General features: G+C 40.3%; 1 pseudogene; it reads right to left on the reverse strand.

Moving 5' to 3' along the window:
- The window catches only part of LOC141938510 (kinesin-like protein KIF20B), a 35,558-nt pseudogene continuing 20,505 nt past the window's right edge, over positions 1 to 15,053 (reverse strand).

Here is a 15,053-nt window from a genome sequence, read left to right on the forward strand (position 1 = left end):
TTCTTGAACAGTATTTCAACTTTAATGGAATCAGAACAGTAACCCATCAGAACAATTCTATACATCTCTATAAACACTTTGGAGCATGACTAAGTACCTATTACTTCCTATATACAATCACCTGAAACAATACACTGTAAATATGCCTTAACTAAGAAAATACAAACATGCTTTTGCAAGATTATTTAGCTCTTTTTGAGCGTAGCTGTCGCTTGATGATTAGCTGATCGCTTTCCTTCTCTTTTTTTCTATAAAGACCTGAAAAAGATGATATTTCAAGAGTTACTCAGCATTTCTTCAGTGACAAATGACATGTACTTCTAGACCCATGTAACCAACAACATGTTTTTTCCCAGAAGCTGTTTTCAGAACGAATTTTGCCTATTATCTTCTAGTCAGAGGTCTCCAGAACAGAGACACCATTTTAGTGCATCATAATAAGCAAAAAATACTGGGAACATATGAAATCCCTTTTTTTGCTGAAACAAATATCAAAGTCCAAAGAAAACAGTGATCTGAAAGCAGCTCTCACTTCTTATCTCTAATACTCATTTTGTGAAACAAGAAGCGTTCAGAAAACATATTTTTAGCTTAAATTTCTTTAGCTTTCTGACTTTCCCAGGATTCAGTCTTTAACTTTTTCTTCCACTTCCAAGCTCCTTAGCTTCTTTTGCCCTGCCTTCCTGTCATTTCCTTCAGCCTCCTGTGGACAGCATTTTGGTTACTGCTGCATCTATTCATACAGTTTACAGAAAAGTCAACAGAATAACTCAGTATGGGCAAATGCTCACCAGAGCGAATGAAAAAGGACTGAACAGAATGAAGAGATGTACTTCTAACAGCCAGAGCACGCTCAGCACTTTAGTTACTGACAAAACCATAAAGCTGGATTTCAGAAACAGTCCATCAAGCCCTGGCCTATAAGACTCTCTATAGGCTGGTTTAGACAGGGCAACGCAATTTAAGCACACGCAGAAGACTACTGAAACTGTGCTTTGAAAAGCATGGGTGTATCCAAATCCTAAAGTAACCCTAATAGCAGCTGGGCAGAAAAGGAATCGGAAATTACCTCAGATGCTCACTTGCCCTGCAAAGTTAATCGTACATGCAGACCTTTCTCTTCAGTGTTTCAATCATGCTATTCCAAATCTATGGATTCCTTAATGGTCTCTATTTCTGTTATCCCTTCATGCTACTCTTAAATGAACACCAACTACTGGAAAAACAAATTAAGACTCAACTGCTGTACTAGAGGAAAAAGTAACACTCCACATACCACAGCTAAGGTATCTAAGACTCCAAATGTGAAGATATCGCCATGACTGCTATATAGGTGATACAACAAGTCAGCAGTCACACACAGAGAAGATAAGCGAGAAAACAGAGAAAATTAAAGTAACACATCAGGAAGAAAAGACCAAAAGAAATAAGTCAGTACTTTCAAATCTCTTCTGCAACTTGACTCAATCAGGTTTGTTCTGTCCCCCCAATAGCTTATTTTAAGCCCAGATTACAGAAATAGATTACAGCGGACAGAACACTAACCCGTAATCACTTACCGAAGAATCAGGGATATCTAGAGGGCAAGAACTGTCCGTTGAACACAGCTTTCTCTTAGATCGTTTTGGCTTGAGCTCCTTTCCTTTGACATTTTCTGGTTCTGCAGACTTGGGAGAGCTTATTGTTGCCATCAGCTTCTTTGCTACAAGAAAAAATTTATTGTAAATCAATGTCTTATTGGTTTTATGAGCCTCAAAATTAATGAATAAAGGTTTAATGAATAAAGGTTTATTAAAATCAGTTTAAAAATGAAACAGATGTAGTCTGAAATTTAAACATAAAAATTCAGACGTGGTATGTATTTGACTACCACAGTCTTCTATATCCTGAAACAGTTTTCTATAGCTTCAAATGCAAAAGCTTAAAGGACACATTTAAATAGCACCAAAAAAATCAATTGGGATTCAGATTTCACTGGATGTTAAATACAACAGGAATTGAAAACCAGGCTTAACTTCTTTGTACTGACAGAAGCACAAGGTTGAGTCAATTTTCTCTATGTACTTGTATAGTTTTATCAAACTAGTACCAGCTCTATGAAGAGATGAGTGTGTGCATCTTATGAGCTAGAAGGAAAGAAGAGATCCCAATCAATACTAAGTTATGCAAAGGAGGGAAAAAATACAGGACATGGTAATAAAGGTTACAAATTAGACCTCATTTGCTCAAATAAAGTATTTCCAGGGTGAAATTTTGATTACTCTGAATTTGGCTTCCATTGATAATGACATGTTGTCCTCATGGAACCACTCTGACAAATGTGAAAAATGTTAGAAATCCCACTATCTTAACTGTGCATCGTGAATAATGACTAACCTTGTTTTAACCAGCCAAATAGTAGTGTCTTTTAGAATTTAACACTGGTGATTCTTTGTGCCCTCTGCTAATTTTAATCTTTTTTTTTAAAAAAAACCCAGTAACTCAGAAATCATGTCTTACTGTAGGAAAGAATAAAAATATATTCTTCAATGGAAGGTCCTAGCAGTTAATTTTCCCAAGGCTATACTTAAACTTGAAATCCATTAACTGCTTCAGAGCTAGTTTATTGAACTCTTCCACATATTTTCTGGAGATACTGGCTTTCAGATTCTGTAGAACTAATCTTCCTCTCCTACATACATACTTCAAAAAACATTAATACAATTTCCACAGAAACAAAACAGGAAGTGGGGGGGAGATTGCTTATAGAACAAGGTCAGATCTGGGTTTGAATTCAACTCTTGATTTTTTTAGATCAACAGGTCAAGTTTCTGAAATTGCCTTTAACTGTTTTACTGTAAGCAAGAACAAAGTAACTCAGACATTTTGAGCTTATCATTGCTTTTATGATAAATTTATATGCACATAGTCCACACTGCATCCTTTCGCTCTACCTGGCTTACCTTTCACACTTAACCTAAACTTTAGAACCATGTGGTCCTTGTAATCCAGTCGGCCTCTTCTACTCTGCAAGATTCAGCAGAGCAGGCCCCAGCTCAGACTCCATTGTTTCATAAATGAAAGAACAACTGGATGCAGCAGACGTGGCCTTTAACAGCACATACATTAACAGATTACAGTAGAAAAAAGCTATTCTACAATACCCAGATAACATGGAATAAGCCTTATTTATTCTGTACAAACCTTTAGAGTGAAAAATAACAGGAGAACTTTGGAAAAAATCTCCAATTTTTTGTAGTGTTCCATCTTTCTTTTTAGCTGACTTTTTACGTGAAGTAGATTCTTGCTTTAAGGGGTATTCTTTTCTTTTCTTCTGTGTAGAAGACATCTGTACAGAAATACACAGTCATTGTTTAAGTCAAAAAGTTGACTTATCTTCAAGTTTAATTCCATTTTGTTTGGCTTCAATGTTATTTTCAAGCTGACATTTTGAGCTTTGCTACCGAAACCTCTGCTCATTAATGATACTGCCGCAGCAAGCAATGTAGACAACCTTATTTTATACCCAAAAGAAAAAAAATTGTCAGTTTCACAGAATACATCTAAGGGCATGAGTAATATAGGAAACAAATAGTTTCTTTTAAAAAAGTAGATTCAAAGTTTTAGAGTATTTCATTAGACTAGCTGTTCTAGTTATAAAACAGAAGAAAACTGATGGTGAAAATAAATCTTCTGTCCACCCTTTGAGCCTGCCCAGGTTACTACTAAGGCCTAAAATCATATTTTTATAGTTGTCATGCATATAGATGACACAAACCTTAGTTTTACTTCAAAAGGAATTGCCTATAACATGACATATGCTAAGAGTATGCTCAAACTAGTCTTCATAACTACTCAGCATGCAACATCCTTCCCTGGGAATCCCTGTACGCTGCAGCCAGTACACGTTCTGGGCAAATACAGACTGACTCTCCTTGGTTAGCTTAGAAAGTTTAGTAGGAAGACAACGTACGTGTTTAAGAATCCTATTAAAATACATAGATAAGGATTAAGATACTGCTGCATAAGAATGTTTGCTCCTTTCACAAGTCCACCTTTACAGAAAAGGTGGACTTATGAAAGGAGAAACTAACTTCAAAATTGAACAAAACCAAACTATTTTCTTGTTGCTTGTAGAAGGTGAATTAGTCATAGCAGGTTTTGCATTTTCTTGTTCTCACTTTTCACAAAATCCTAAGAAAATAAACATGACAAATTTTAACTAGGATTCTTCCGGAAAGAATAATGATTACCTATATTACAGAAGCAGCCACTATTTAAATGCTATGACTAACAGTAGGGAGGCATTGACTACTGCTGGATAGAGGTAACTATTCAAACGTGAAATAAACACTAAACAAACTTGTGGAAGGGAACTAGAAATGCCTGTAGTCAAACCATTCTGACATTTACTATTTTCTTCTCTCTGTTATTTCCTATACTTTTGACTTTAAGAGATTTGACAAGCCAACACCCAAATTGAAATTAATAAATCTAAGTGTAAATTTGGATTTATGGTGACAAGTATATAAAAAACAGGTTGGTAGCACAGTGCCATTGTTAAGCTGTCTTTTAATGACATCTTCTATCTTGTGAAGTGGTGCTGAGAGATTTCAGATAACCGACAGCCATACCAACTGATAACAGCATCAGAAAATGGAAAGAGGATTTTGTTCTTTAATTAGAAGGGAGCCTCTGAAAAAGATTTGGTTTTGTTTGTTTCTAAAACACCAGGGAGTTTGTTTCATTTTTAAAAAAATTTGACATGAGCAGTATGTGGTTATTTTAGCACTACAGGTTTCCCCTCAGTTTTAGTTTTCACAATGCTTTTCAGTTTTAGGAAATTTAAAAAAACAAACTGTGTCTTCAGTAGACTTGTAACAGTTAAAGTTACTGAATCATTTTATAATCTGTTTGGCATATGTAACATGAAGATAAATATTTAAATATTTAAATATGGGTACAGAAGGCCCCATATGCAGACCGGACCCGCTTCATAGGGAAGTCTGCTGCCTCCCTGGGGGCCGCGTCAATGACCTCAAGGCAAAACTCCCCACTCTAGTGAGACCCAAGGACTACTACCCTCTCCTGGTTTTTCAGGTAGGTAGTGACGACATTACTAGGAGAAGTCCTAAAGCAATGAAGAGAGATTTCAGGTCCTTGGGGAAAGTGATTAAGGGGTCGGGGGCACAAATTGTGTTCTCCTCCATCCCTTCAGTTGGAGGGATGGATGAAGAAGAACACAGGAGAACTCAACAGATGAGCTTGTGGCTCCAAGACTGGTGTTACAGTCAGGGCTTTGGATTTTTCAATCATGGGTTGGTATACAGGGCACCAGACCTTTTGGCATTAGATGGAATGCACCTGTCCCAGAGGGGGAAGAGGATCATGGGACAGGAGTTAGCTGGGCTCATTGACAGAGCTTTAAACTAGATTTGAAGGGGGAAGGGGGAAAACATCAGCCCATCTGAAGTACATGTATACCAATGCACACAGTATGGGTAACAAACAGGAGGAGCTTGAAGCCATGATGAAACAGGAAAATTATGATGTTGTGGCTATTACAGAAACATGGTGGGATGTCTCCCATGACTGGAGTGCGCCTGTTGATGGCTACAAGCTCTTTAGAAGGGACAGACAAGGAAGGAGAGGTGGTGGGGTGGCGCTGTATGTTAGGGACTGTTATGATTGCCTTGAGCACAAGTGTAGCGAAGACAGGGTAGAGTGTCTTTGCGTTAGAATCAGGGGGAAGGCCAACAGGGCAGATGTTGTAGTAGGAGTCTACTAGAGGCCACCCACCCAGGACAGAGAGGTGGATGAAATATTCTATAAGTATTTAGAAGAAATCTCATGATCGCTTGCCCTTGTTCTTGTGGGAGACTTCAACTTCCCAGACATCTGCTGGAAGTACAGTACAGCAGAGCGAGACCAGTCCCGGAGATTCCTGGAATGTGTGGGAGACAACTTCCTGACGCAACTGGTGAGAGAACCAACCAGAGAAGGTGCCCTGCTGGATCTCCTCTTTGTGAACAGAGAAGGACTGGTGGACAATGTGGCAGCTGGAGGCCGACTAGGGCACAGTGATCATGAAATAATAGAGTTCTCTATTCTTAGAGAGGCCAGGAGAGGGCTAAGCAGAACTGACATCCTGGACTTCAAAAGGGCTGACTTTGTATTGATTAGGCACCTGCTTGAAAGGATCCCTTGGGAGACAATCCTGAACAGTATAGGGGTCCAGGAAGGCTGGGCACTCTTTAAGAAGGAAGTGTTAATGGCTCAGGAACAGGCAGTCCCCAGGTGCTGTAAGAGAAGCCAGCGACAGAGAAGACCAACCTGGCTGAACAGGGAGCTTTGGCTGCAACTCAGGGAGAAAAGGAAAGTTTACAGCCTTTGGATGAAGGGACTAGCCACTCACAGTGATTACAAAGACACAGTGAGGCTATGCAGGGCAGAAATCAGGAGGTCTAAAGCCCAGCTGGAAATTACCCTGGCTTCAGCAATCAAGGATAACAAGAAATGTTTCTATAAGTATGTCAACAGCAAAAGAAAGACCAGGGAGAGTCTCCATCCCCTGCTGGATGCGGGGGGAAACATGGTAACAAGTGATGAGGAGAAGGCTGAGGTCCTTAATGCCTTCTTTGCCTCAGTCTTTAATAACAAGACTAGTTGGACTGAGGGAATCCAGCCTCCTCAGCCAGAGGACAGAGACTGGGAGAACGACCCCCCTGCAATCCAGGAGACAGTCAGTGACCTACTGCATCACATAGACACACACAAGTCTATGGGACCTGATGGGATACACCCGAGGGTGCTGAAGGAGCTGGCTGGGGTGCTCGCCAAGCCACTTTCCATCATTATCAGCAGTCCTGGCTGACCGGGGAGGTCCCGACAGATTGGAAACTGGCCAATGTGACGCCCATCTATAAGAAGAGTCGGAAGGATGATCCAGGAAATTACAGGCCTGTCAGCTTGACTTCAGTGCCCGGGAAGCTGATGGAGCACCTCATCCAGAGTACCATCACACAACACATGCAGGACAACCAGATGATCAGGCCCAGTCAGCATGGGTTTATGAAAGGCAGGTCCTGCTTGACAAACCTGATCTCCTTCTATGACAGGGTTGACCTGCTTATTGGATGAGGGAAAGGCTGTGGATGTAGTTTACCTCGACTTGAGTAGGGTCTTTGACACCGTTTCCCACAGCATTCTCCTGGTGAAATTGGCTGCTCGAGGCTTGGATGGTCGCACACGCTTTGCTGGGTAAAAAACTGGCTGGATGGCCAGGCCCAAAGAGTTGTGGTGCATGGAGTTAAATCCACTTGGTGGCTGGTCACGAGTGGTGTCCCCCAGGGCTCGGTTTTGGGGCCACTACTGTTTAAGATCTTTATTGATGATCTAGACGAGGGGATCGAGTGCACCCTCAGTAAGTCTGCAGATGACACCAAGTTGGGTGGGAGTGTTGATCTGCTCGAGGGTAGGGAGGCTCTGCAGAGAGATCTGGACAGGCTGGAGCGATGGGCTAAGGCCAACTGTATGAGCTTCAATAAGGCCAAATGCCGGGTGCTGCACTTGGGTCACAACAACCCCCAGCAACGCTACAGGCTTGGGGAGGAGTGGCTGGAGAGCTGCCAGTCAGAGAGGGACCTGGGGGTGTTGATTGACAGCCGGATAAACATGAGCCAGCAGTGTGCCCAGGTGGCCAAGAAGGCCAATGGTATCCTGGCTTGTATCAGAAATAGCGTGGCCAGCAGGGCCAGGGAAGTGATCTTGCCCCTGTACTTGGCACTGGTAAGGCCGCACCTCGATTACTGTGTTCAGTTTTGGGCCCCTCACTACAAAAAGGACATTGAATTATTCGAGTATGTCCAGAGAAGGGCAACGAAGCTGGTGAAGGGTCTGGAGCACATGTCGTACGAGAAATGGCTGAGGGAACTGGGGTTGTTTAGTTTGGAGAAGAGGAGGCTGAGGGGAGACCTCATCGCCCTCTACAACTACCTGAAAGGAGGGTGCAGAGAGCTGGGGATGAGTCTCTTTAACCAAGTAATAAGTGATAGGACAAGAGGTAATGGCCTCAAGTTGCACCAGGGAAGGTTTAGACTGGATATTAGGAAGTATTTCTTTCCAGAACGGGTTGTTGGGCGTTGGAATGGGCTGCCCAGGGAAGTGGTGGAGTCCCCATCCCTGGAGGTGTTTAAGAGTAGGGTCAACATAGCACTGGGGGATACGGTGTAGTTGGAAACTGCCAGTGCTAGGTTAACGGTTGGACTAGATGATCTTCAAGGTCCTTTCCAACCTAGATGATTCTGTGATTTAAGAGTAACATTCAGGTGAATAAAACAGCAATAAGATACTTCTAAAATTAGTTCCATGTTATTGAAAAATTACTTAGCTAAATGTTATCCCATCAGGATATGAACATCTACGCTATGAAAGGATTTATAAATGGATTGGTAAAACAGTCTTCTCAAAACATGGATAACTATGTTAGATGAAATATATTCATCTGTAGATAAGGTTCAGTACTTTTCCAGTGCCTTCAGAAGGATGGTTATTTTTACACTTACTTTTCCAGCAGCCTAAGAGAATACTCCTCTCAAAGAAAATTGGTTCAAGACATAGGAAGTTTAAATCAAATCTGGACATTATTCCAGAATGAAGCGTTCAATTCCAGATGAATTAACTTACACAACTTTTAACAGTTACTTTTGCAATCCAAGTTTAACAAAATGAGTTTATTGAAGTACTGTTGAACACTAATCACTGAAGTGACCGTTTCTCTTAACTATTTTACTAAGAGATTAAAAAAACATCACTTGAGAACACTTGAATGAGAATGCTAGAAAACCATCAGACACTTCACTCTCCAGCTGAGACAAACTCAGAGTGATCACTTGCCACTTATGCAAATGACCCACAGGTCATCTCCCTATACTCACCTGTCAGCTTCAGAAGTCCTTAGAAGTACAGAGATTCATAAGCCCCACAAGTAGGATTACAAGTAAGTACCACCACAATGAGGTATTAGGGTTTCATAGTCTTTGTGTCTTAGAAATAGCTCTGTTCATGCTAATGTTGATAAAAGTCAGAGGAAAGAAATGTGCGGTTCAAGTAGGAGCAGTGAAGATTTTTACCACCCTGAACTGCTGTGAAGCCTTAGTCTCGCACATAAACACCACAGCACACTAAGAACGCTGGCACATATAACCTAGCACAACTGAAGGAATTAAAGAGGAATTAAGTTCTACAGAAAACAGGGAGGTTCAGGTGCTCGTGCAATTAGTTCTGTATATTCCCTTTAAATACAAAAAGATCAAAGAAAACACAGACTGGACAAAAAGTCAAAGGAAGTGGTCTTGAAACTCTGAAATGCAATGATTAAGCCCAGAGGCTTAACTTTTAATTGCCTATTAGAAGAGGTTATAGTTGATACCAATGATTGCTTAAACCAAAAGAAGCAGTTCTATTGAACTGGTCTCTAATCCTGCAGATCACAGCTACAGACAGAAGCAAATAGTAAGAGCAAGGAGAGAGAAATGTAAAAGGTGAAGAGGAAGTACATATCAGGGACAAGCGTCCAGAGTCTGGATAAATTGAAATCTATGACTTTATTCAACATAGGCCAGAGATCCACACCTTGGCAGGAGGTGGGGGGTGGGGGGGAAAGAGGTTTAAATATTCTCTGTATATATCCTTAGGATCTCAGTGAGAATCAAAAGGATAGGATTTTAACAAATGATCAGAGTAATAAATTGAAAGACTACACAACACATTTTGTCAGTTGGTCTAGGTCATACCTCATCCCTCTCTTCACTTGTCCTTTTCTTTCTTGGCTTGAGCACTTTAACTGTAGCTGGTAAGGTGCTGCCCTGGTGTTTCACCTCCATCTTATCGGGTTCCAGAGGTGTGAACTGAATTTCCATCTCTGGTTTTGGGAACCGACTAGTATTTCCACTTTCTGTGGACACTTCTGAAGAGTCAAGGACAATTTCTGAATGCTCCTGCAAATACATGGAAATTTTAAGAACACAAGTTTTAAAATAACTGAGTTAAAAAACCCATAATACACATCTTTCCCCAATGGATTGCAAAGTAAGCATTCCATTTCCCAGCTTTCACTTTCAGAACACTTCTAATTGAAGGAATCTACTTCAACCATAGCAGAGTTTAACCCTTACTTTCTAAAACTTTTTTGTTACATTTTAAAAAGTTAACGTTTCTATCTACAGTGACAGAACTTGAACTCAGCCTGATACTTTGTTTCCAAGTCATTTTGCTCAAGGGCAGAGACAGTCACAGTTTTCACAAGTAGCAGTAGTAGAATGGACATGACTTTCATCTTAACTCTGCTGCTCCTTAGGAGCTAGGCAGTGATAGCAGCTTTTGAGAGAAAAGTATAACCTTTCTCTAGCCTATCTTTAAGGAATTTTCCCTTCCCCTTCTACACCAGAGAAGTTGTGTAAGTAACAAGGTCCAACTAGCAAGCTACAAGCCAAATTCAACCTATGAGAGGCTTCTACATCACTACCTGTTCTCTGGAGGAAGAGCAGGCATTAAGGCAGCCCGCAGCCCACAAGCTGAAAACCTTGTCTTGTACCTGCTTACAGCCAAACTGCAAGAACTGCACAGTGAGGGTGGGATGGAAAAATCAGTTTGACAATTCTTCTTCCTCAGCAGCACTTACCTTCCACCATCCACCCAACCTGTTTTTCTTAGCAAAACCAGCAAGTGAGAGCTGTGGTCCTCCCAGCTCCTGCATCTCTGTGGCAGCAGTTCAGCTGCTGGCTAGCATACAGGAATGGATTCAGCAGCTGTTTGAATGAAACCTGAAAGACAGGCTGCTGGGGTGGTTGGTGCTTAGAAACTGCAGGTGGCTGCTACTACTGCTGCTGGTGGGGTCCCAAACAGAGCAGCTGCTGTGGCTTCTCGAAGGGCACTCTCCTCCTCTCAAAAAGGAAAGTGATCAAAGCTCATGGAAAGCCCAGAGATAGTCACATTCTGCAACAGGCTCTGCTGGGATTCTGAGTAAGAATACAAGCACCACTGCATTCCCAAGAATGGAGTCGGCTAATAGAAACATTTTTCTTTATAACTGCTATTTCATGAGAGTTAGCCATCAAAAAGTTACACAGGAATGGCTAGTGTCATTAGCTAACACAGCTACACACAAGAATCCTGTAGTGGAAGAAAGCAAATCCAATTTGCCCTGCTACTGCTCATCCATTTAAAAGGGTTTATATATTTGTTTCAAGTGACTTATCTAATAATCAGCCACTTCATAAGCATTGGTGAGAGGTAGGATTTCAAGAGCATGCAGCTGAAGTCAGATATAGCTATTCACATGATTATGTTATACATCTTTTATTTCTACCAAAAGCCACTAAAATGAGGTGATCTGATCGCCAAGAAAGGTATTTGCAGAATAAAACTTTAGAATTATTCAGACAACAGGATACATTTTCTTCCCTATTCTGCATTTAGCAAAACCCATACAACTGCATAAAATTTTTAAATTTCAGTTTTGTACCAACCTCACTTAATGAAGAGGCACTGCCAGGACACTGAGATAATGAATAATTCCCTTTAACTGCGTCATATCTAACTGAAATACTTGACAAAGTATAGGATTAGTCCTGCTTTGTTTTTCTATAAACTGTAAATATTTAGAACGAGAAGAGATTATGCTAAACTGTAAACCTCAAAATATTTTGATTTTTCTAAAGCTACAATATAAAAGCTCAAGTGCAGACAGCTAATGAACACCTGGGCTGAGAGACAACACAAGTTTAAGGCAGTAACCTCTACTCACGATGCCATCATGAGATGTGCCCTGCTGGGTCTCACCAACAGTCCGTCTAGTTCAATATTCTGCCCCAAGAGTGGCAAAGGGAGATGCTATTTAAGGATAAGATAGTGATCCTGGTCACCTTGTCATCTGTCCTCTCCATACTCTCCCAGCATTCTTAGCTGTGCATTACAATTGTCAGAGTCTACACCACTGTCTAACCCTCAGAGTATCCATTTAAAAATATATTGATGGATTTCTACTACAAAATTTTTCTAATCCCTGCTGACAGTAACTGTTTCCACCACCTCCAGAAAATTACTAGCTGCTTCATATAGGAATATGTTATTTTAGCTGTCTTAAAATTATTTCCTATTAGTTTCACGAAGTGCTGCCCAGTTCTTGCAGGATTTTAACAAGGACAGTTCTGCCTTCTGTTTACCCACCGCAACCATGATTTTGTAAACCTCAGCCCCACAACCCTCTGGTGGCCTTAACCTCTCCTAATCACAGTGCCAGCTTCTTAGCCTCTCCTCACAAGGCAGGAGACACACATCGTCTTGATCACCTTAGATTTTCTTCTTTATCTCCACTATATCTTTCCTGAGAATTATTTGACTTCCCCCCAAAACTCTACCCCATTCACTTCACACCATAACAGTTTATCACATGATAATCCTGGTAGTAGCCTCTCCTTATTCATAACATCAAGTACTGTGGCTACTGGCTTGAGGTAAATACTTCAGCACCAACTGTTCACAACAATTCTTCTCTGTAACTAATTTTATAGCAAAAATAACTAACTTTATGGTGCTCTCTTAGCTGCCATTACAAAGCTGTATAAAGCAATAACCATTCTGAGAGCTCCTCTCTACTCCCTCATACATCACAAGCTTTATCTATACGGCACCAGCTGAATTGATGAAGTAGCAAGAAACTGGCCAGTCTTATTTGGCAGTAGACAGGAGAGAGATGAAGAGATGCATTTCATCATTCAGTCCAGTTCTGCCACAAGAGGAGAATCGCATCTTCTAGCAGCCAGGGGAGGGTCTGCTAGGAAATCCATGTTCAGCTCTCTTCATTACTAGTTAGCAATGGAGTCACGGAGCATTAATTCAGTTTGGGAGGAAAACTACCTCACTGAATACTGCTCACGTAGCACACAGGGATTTGGTCAGAATCAGAAGGCTCAGTACAGGTGCAAGCCTTTCAATTTTTGTTCAGGAAATATGCAAAGTCGATCTTTTCTTTGTGTAAACTTCAAATATTGTTTTGTTTTTAAGTAAGATGCAAGATACCGTTCTGTTCTTGTGAACCCCATACGGGCTGGCAGCTCTAATTACAGAACCATCTCTACTACCACACTATAGGTGGTATCAGGAAAGTTGTCTGAGCTGAAATCCCCTTAGCACTGACATAACCAAACAGAGGTGACATCACAAATATTATGTCTTCAAATCTCTAGAATCTGGATTAGTTAACTAGTTTTTCCCTCAGGTACAGAAGTTTTATAGTGTATAGAGAGGTGGTATTCTCTTAACTAAAGTACTTCTTTTTCTGAGAGGGAACTTGAAAGAGGGAGAGAGAAGAATAAACAAGAACTCAGAATTAATGATATAGTTAAAGTACGAAGAACTACAGAAAGTAACTTTTGGGAGATTCCCCACATTGCTGAAATATATACTGAGAAAACAACAAAACAAAGATGTTACTAACAACATATCATTAGTACATACTTTCTATAAATATAACAAACATACCTCTTTGTTTACAGACTGATCTATTTTATCTTGTCCTTCAGGTAAAGGTACTTCTGCCAAAGACTGAAGACTTTTATGGTTAACGCCTTGTTTCAATTCCTTTATAAAGTCATCTTTCTCAGCCAGCTGTTTTCTTAGTTCTTCTGTATCAGTTCCCTCATCCTAATAAACATAGCAAAAATTGCCACAAATTGCAGGATTGGCAAAAGAAATTAACATGTGCATGAGCATCATTACAATTACTCAGTAGCACCAGTTTTAGAATTGCAGGCTCAAACAGCCAGCTGTCCAACAAAAAGCCAACAACTTCATGTATGAGTGGCCTCTACTTAAAGCCAAGAAAGGTCATACAACAGCCTGGGAAGATGCAATGCAAAATTTTTATTTTAATCTACTTATGTAGGGTTATAAATTTCACCTCCCATTGTTTGTGAAGTTCTTGGTTCTGTGCAAAAGGCAGCTGATGTGATAGTTGTTTCAGATTTCCAGTCTAATCAAATTGCAATCAAATGATCAAATAGACTTGAGTGTTTATTTGAACTACTAAGTTTTTTGAAACTTCAGTTACTGTTACAAATTCAGTTTCAGAAAAGCATAAAGCTTTTTTTTTTTTGTATTAGCTGCAAACAATTTCAATATGTTTGGAATAGAGCCAAAACATAGTGTTTTGCAGAGTTAGTGAATAACAAAAGAAAAATCACAAAAACAACTGAAAAAAAAAATCCCACAGAAACAACAGAAAGAATGAGAGAGGACCTTTCCTGAATCATTTACTGCAGCTTATTTCAGTTCTGCTATTTCTTTATCTTTTTGTATGGTGATAGAAGCCAAAGTCTTGAGCTGTACTTCCAAAGCTTCTATTAATTTATTTCTTTCTTCACGCCACTTTTGAAGATTGTTGTCCTTTTCTACCAGCTGTGCAGCAAGTCTTTCCTGAATGGGGGAAAAAATAGGTTAGAATTGAACACCACTTCTACAAACCATCTGAACTGTTCTGACAGCTTAGTTTGGCATAGTCAGTACTATTTTATGGCCTCAGTAGACTTGAGAGCCTATGTAGATCTTAAAAAGCTCACACAGAACTAGTTTCACTACAAATATACAAAAGCAAACCATGCTTCAAATGAGAAAAAACTGTATCTATATTTATACTGTTTGTGAAGAGAATTTTTGTCAAGAACCACCACTCCTGCTTGCCCACTTACTGATTTTATTACTGGAAAGTCTCAGGCAAGCAAAGTCACAGACAAAGTGAAAGTAGTCCCAAGCTCCTAACATCCCCCTGTACTGATTGCAGGTCCAGAAGGTCATTGCTAACTACTTCTAGATGCAAGTACAGTTTTAGATTGCACAGATTCATACAATAATTTCATATGCTTAAGAAATTACAACCTTGATACAGCCCAGTGACCAGGCAAGGTATCCACCTTGTTATTAACTATCAGTCACTCTACTTTGAAAGTGGTATGGGAGCAAAACCACTAGCATTTTGACCAAGTATTTTTACTGGAAAGATCTGGAAAGAGGCTTTT

This window comes from Strix uralensis, unplaced genomic scaffold, assembly GCF_047716275.1.
Source record: "Strix uralensis isolate ZFMK-TIS-50842 unplaced genomic scaffold, bStrUra1 scaffold_126, whole genome shotgun sequence".
Taxonomy (NCBI): domain Eukaryota; kingdom Metazoa; phylum Chordata; class Aves; order Strigiformes; family Strigidae; genus Strix; species Strix uralensis.